Consider the following 6,000-nt stretch of genomic DNA (forward strand, 5'->3'; position numbering starts at 1 on the left):
CCTGTCGAAAGCCAGCAGATGCAGAAATCACTGTTGAATGAATGAATTATTCATGCTGGGAAGGGGGGCGCTGTCATGCGACTGTGCAGATGCCAGTGGGGAGTTGCTCACAGCTTGCACAGGTCTACAAAGCTGGGAGTTGTTAAACCAGTGGGCAATATTTGTTTCTCAATTTGCCCTTTAGCCAAAGTAGTTGCTATGGAATCATTGTAAATTCAGGTCACACATCTTGAGATGACCCCCTGACAATGGGTTTCATAGCCCGTCTGTCCACCACCCACCTCCCAGCAGTCCAAGCAGCATCCCTCACTCAGCCCTCTGCCCTACAGGGAACTGGGTGGAAGTCATCCTCAGCGTGTGGGCATGACCAGGGAGATGCTTCCAGCTCAGGTTGGACTCGGGTAGGCTGCTGCAGGCTGCAGCAACCTCAGAACACAAGGTCTGGACCCAGACACCTGTGCATGGATCCTCAGAAGACCTGAGAAGAGAGTGGTGGGCATGCAAAGGGGCCCTTGAAGGGGCTCCCACCTTCACCTCTCTTCCTGTTATCAGAGATGGACAAGAAGTGTGTGAAACCCTAACAGGTCCCCAGCAGGCTCTCATCTTCAGAGACATGACCTGATTCCTGGTGTCCCACGCTCGCCTGAGCCAAGGCATCTGGAACCAAGACCCATCTGAGACTGGGGGACAGAGTCCCATGGCCTTTGGAGCTCCCTACCCAATACAGTGCCCTTTCTGACTGGCGAGAAAGCCATGCATACCTGCTGTCTACTGGGGCATCTTTATCTCTGCATTATTTTATAGTTTGTTTTTTTGAGACGAGGTCTTACTATGTAGCGCAGGCTGGCTTTGAGCTTCCTAGGTCTCCCAGGCTGGTCTCAACCTCAGCCTCCCAAATGCTGGGATCACAGGTGTGCGCCCCCACACCAGCCTCTTTGCACAAGTGGCATCAGCTCTCAAGGTTTCAGACACTTTGCACATCACTGCTGGTGGCTCATCCTCTGGCTTGGCTTGTCCCTGGAAAGCCCCTTCTGGGGATCCCACAGGAGCTTGTTTGGGGAGGGAGCTTTCTGAGAGTTGGCCAAATGGCTGTGGGGCGACAGGCTGCAATGGCAGAAACGCAGGGTTGGGGACCACCTGGCTGCTCTGTGCTGTTGTCTGCCCTGACAACTCAGGCTTTTTGCAAGTTTAAAAGCCCAGGCAAGAGAGATTCCTTTATCAGCTGCTGGAGAAAGCATTTCCTGCCCAGCCTTGGCCTGGCCCCTGTACATCCTGCTACAGATTTGGCCTTTCACAGGCTTATTTATTTAGTCCATTTAGAAAAATTGTGCCTGAGGAGATTAAAAAAGTGGGCAGAAGAAAAGAAATAACAATGGAAATACAAAACAACAACAACAATAAAACAAAAACAAAACGAGATGCGTCACTGGTTGAAATTCAGTGACAAGCCTGATTGTAAGGGCTTTGCCTTCTTCATAGTGGACTGGGTGGCTGCCCCTTCTGTGTGAGGGCCCAGGGAGGGGCGTTTCCCCAAGTTCCTGGATGGCTGCTGCAGCTGGCGTGTGCACACCCCCCCTTGGAGAAAAGATCTCCTGCGCCATTCAGAGGCATCCTCCTGCCCCAGCCTCTTGAGTGCTGGGGTTACAGGTGTGTGCTACAACACTTAGCAACAGGCCTTTTAAAAAAAGTTGTCAAAATGAATTCCTAGAATCCTCTGTAAGCTCATTATATTTCAATATTCTTTTCAGTACTGGGAGGTTGAACCCAGGGTTTTTCTCCCCATCCTGCCCCCCTTTACTCCATGTTTCTAGTACATACTGTTTACTTCCTTGTGTGGAGGTGGCCCATGCACTTAACACTTCTTATTTCCTTTTTTTTTTTTTTTTTCAGCACTGGGGATTGAACTCAGGACCTTGCACTTTCCAGGCAGGCCCTTATGCTGCTGAGCAATCTCCTGGCCTTTTATTGCTCTTCCCTTCTCACCCCCCTTTCCTCCCTCTCTGGGTCCCCTCCCCCTTTGAGAAAGAGCTCCCTACATCTTATTATCTTTTACTTTACTCTTTATTAATAATTTGGCTTTCTGGTACTTTTTAATTTTTTGAGACAAGGTCTCATTAAATTGCTAACGTGCCCAGGCTGGGCTTGAACTTGCCATCTTCCTGCCTCAGCCTCCTAGAGTGTGGGGATTTTAGGAGTGTACTGCTAAACCTAGCTGTAATCCCTCCCCTCACTGGCTATTTATATTTATATCTTTCCTCCATTTTTTCTTATGCATGTATTACAACCCTTTCCCCAGTTAATGGTTTATCTATTGATTTGTAATTTTGGGGGCCAACTTTTAACATCTGCATTTAGTTTAGTTTCTACTTAGATTTCTTTTTTTGTTTGTTTTTCCTTTCTGCTTGGAAAGATCTTCATCACTTCCAGGTTATTCAAATATTCTCTCCTTTTCTTTTAGGTTTTTATAGTCTCCTTTAAAGATTGACTCTTTGGAGCTGAGGAGATAGCTCAGTAGAATAAGTGCTTACCTGGCAAGCGCAGACTCCTGAGTTCAACCCCTAGTCCCGCCAAATAAAAAAATAAAATAAAGATTGACTCACTGATGATGTGGTAATCTCATGCTGTTAAATATGAGGTGGAAGCCGAGTGTGGTGGTGCACACCTGTAATCCCAGCACTCGGGAGGCTGAGGCAAGAGGGTCATTGTAAGGTTGAGGCCAACATGAGCTACAAAGTGAGCTCAAGGCCAGCCTGACCTGTCCAAAAAAAAAGTATGAGGTGGAAGCCAAGTCTCAGTTTCTGAACGTCCAGCGGTCTTCATACTGTTGCTTGAGCAGGTTGCTCTGCAGTTAAAAATGTAACGTGTATTCTATTATTCAATGCTTTTTCACATGTGGGTGAGTCTGTTGCTGTATTTTCTTTTGTTCCTGTGAATTCCTTACTGAGTGCTCTCTGAGTGGCTGCCTGGGGCTTTGCCCCATAATTAGGAAGCCTTTCTTTCAGCATGGCAGAGCACCTGTCTGGTAAGAGGTGATGGGCAAATATAGTGAATGTTTAAACTGCATTACATTAAAAGACACATTGCCATAATCTTCCTCAAAATCCTCCCCTTTCCTTCAGACTTACTCCATCATTCTGGACACTTTTTTTTCTTTCCTTTTTTTGAAATGTACTTGGTTGTTCCAGGGTCTCACTATGCAGCTCACTCATGGTGATCCTCCTGCCCTCAGCCTCCCCAGCACAAGGATTACAGGTGTGAGCCACTTCACCTGGTCAACTCAGCTGGCCCTGGACTTTGGTCAGCTCAGCCCGCCCTGGGGGGTGGGGCTGGTGGTGCATGTGGTGCAGGGATCGGGGATCGAACCGCGTCCCTGCACTTGCCTAAGCTTGTCTCACTGAGCTGTCTCACTGATAGCTATCTCACTGTAGTCCACTCAGCTATCTCACTGGCCCCCATTTGGGCGCCTTCTGAAGCAGCTCTGGAATCCTTTTTCCTGAATGTATCTACAAGGCATGATCAAAAATATGGTAAATGCTGCTGCTGAGTCATGAAAACATGGTGCTGTGTTGTCCACCTTATCTACCAGTCTGGCACCCTGTGACTTCAGCTCTTCCTCAAAGTCAAAAGGACCATGAGAGGGAAATGTTATGAATCAGTTGAGGACATCGAGGCAGCCACGACAGCAGTACTGAAGACACCAGGAAAGAGGACTCCAGAGCTGCTGCAGAAAATGGCAAGAACCATGGGACATACGTTGTTCTAAGCAAGGGGGAGGGTTTTGAAGGGGAGTCAAGATGACATGTCTTTCCCTGTAACACTCTGAACCTGAAGCGCACCATATTCTTGAATTATACCATGGATTGAAGCCGCAGGGATAACGCTGGCCTCAGTGAATGAGAGGACGGAGTGGAGCGTGGTGGGTGGTGGCGCTGGGGTCCCGAACCTTTGTGCTTCCGACCTTCCCCCCACTGCGCCCTCCTCCTAGGCCGAGCTGGCCGGGCTGTGTGCCCAGGCTCAGGTCTCGCTGCCTCTCTAGCTGCCACCCTGAGCCCCACAGTCCGACACCTGCCAGGAGCAGAGGCCAGGGAGGTCGCGGGGCTGCTGGTGGTAGGAGAAGGAGCTGCCGTGTCCCGCACTGGCATGAGTAGCATAGCAGAAACTAGCAAACCGGATGAAAAATGCTTTGCACTAGGGCGTCTGGAAGGCAACTTTTATTTACACCGGTGGTGGGCTGGTGGGGGAGCACGCCCCAGAAACGTCAGCGCTGGCTTAAAGTAAAACAGCAGCTTGTACACGTTTTTGTAAGCAGGAAGTACGAAGTCCATAAAGGATTAGTTCATAATTGGTTACATACATTGAGTCATACGTTGTCAGGCAGATGTGTCCGGGGCAGGTTTCATTAGAGGGTCATTTATCATGAGGCAAGTCAGGGCCCCAGGCAAGCAAGCAAGATTTAATGTGATCTTGACAGAGCCGGTCTGCCCTGGTGGACAGTCCTTGAAGTCAGCTCCCTGGCTGTTCTCCTGTGTGAATTCCGATGTTTGGATTTCAATATATATATATTGTACTTTAGGGAAGGGCCTACAGGGTGTTCAGGGTCTCACTACTCGATTGGACTTGTAGTGATCCGCCTGTTTACAGCCTTCCAAGAGCTGGGATTACAGGCGCACCACCATGCCCAGTCTCAATTGCTGTCTCAGCATGCCCTGGGGGCGGGGGCGGTGCGGCAGGCCCCTGAGTCCGCTTGCTGGCGCTTGAACCCGCTGAGCTATTTGGCCGAAAATAATTTTTTTTAAGTTCAAAAAAAGGGAGGAAAATTAATACTTTTACTGGATTGCCCTGGGCTCACAGGCTGGCGAAGAAGGCAGCTGCGCTGCGCTAGGCACATGGAGACAGCCCTGGGGAACCCTCTGCTTCTTCCGTCTGCACACTCCTCTCAGAAGAGCCTGAAGCCTACACAGGGCTCCTGCCCACTTCTCATGCTTACTCCTTGAGCTCTGAGAAGAAAAGACTATTTACAGAAAATTGAGCAGAGATGGCCGCGTTCCCACACAGCCCGCACTGCGCTCCTACCTGCCTCAATTTCCCCCCATGCTCTACGCCTTGCAGTGGGCAAGCTGACACTGCTGGGTTATTGTTAATTACAGTCTGTCATTTAATTTATTTATGTTATTAGTTTTTTAAATTTTAGGGGCCGGGGAGATGGCTCAGTAGGATAAGCGCTTGACTGGCAAACGCAAGGATCTGAGTTCGATCCCCGGTTCCGCCAAAAGAAAAAAAAAAAAATTTTTTTTAAATCTTTTTATTTGGTACAGGATCTCACTATGCAGCTCAAGCTGGTAGTGCTCCTCCTGTCTCAGCCTCCCAGTGCTGGGATTACAGGTGTATGCCACCACATCCGGTTTGGGTAGCTGACTCAGCTCGCCCAGGGATTCAGTGCCGGCAGGTCATGTGGTACCAGGGATAGAACCTGGATTGTTGCGTTTGCCAGGCAGGTGCTTAGACCACTGAGCTATCTCCCAGGCCCCTGCCATTTAATTTAAAGATAACAACATGCAGTGTATCAACCATTGTTACCCTTCTACCATATTGTTTTGGATTTTTGTGTGTGTGTGTATTTTTTTCTTTAAAATAAAAATTAAAAAGCAAAGCAAGTCTGCGGTTTCCATCAGGCTGCGCCTTTGTGCTGCACAGTGGTGGGCTTGGACGCACGCTCGGTGACCCGCGTCCCCGTTCCAGAGTCATGCCACCTAGTGCCACTGGCCTAGATTCTGGGACTCCTTTTACTCAGCCCTCCCTCCCCTTCTCCTCCAGAGCCCCTAACAGCTGCTGGCCCTGCCTCCTGGGTGTCACCCTTCCAGGATGGCGCATAGTTGGTAGCATTTAGCACGTGGCCTTTTCAGACTGGCTGCTTTTAATTTGGCAACATGTGTTTAAGGTGCCTCTCTGCCTTTTGTGGCTTGATAGCTCACTGCCTTTTTTTTTTTTTTTTTTTTTTTT

Source organism: Octodon degus, unplaced genomic scaffold, assembly GCF_000260255.1.
Source record: "Octodon degus isolate 3935 unplaced genomic scaffold, OctDeg1.0 scaffold00061, whole genome shotgun sequence".
NCBI lineage: Eukaryota > Metazoa > Chordata > Mammalia > Rodentia > Octodontidae > Octodon > Octodon degus.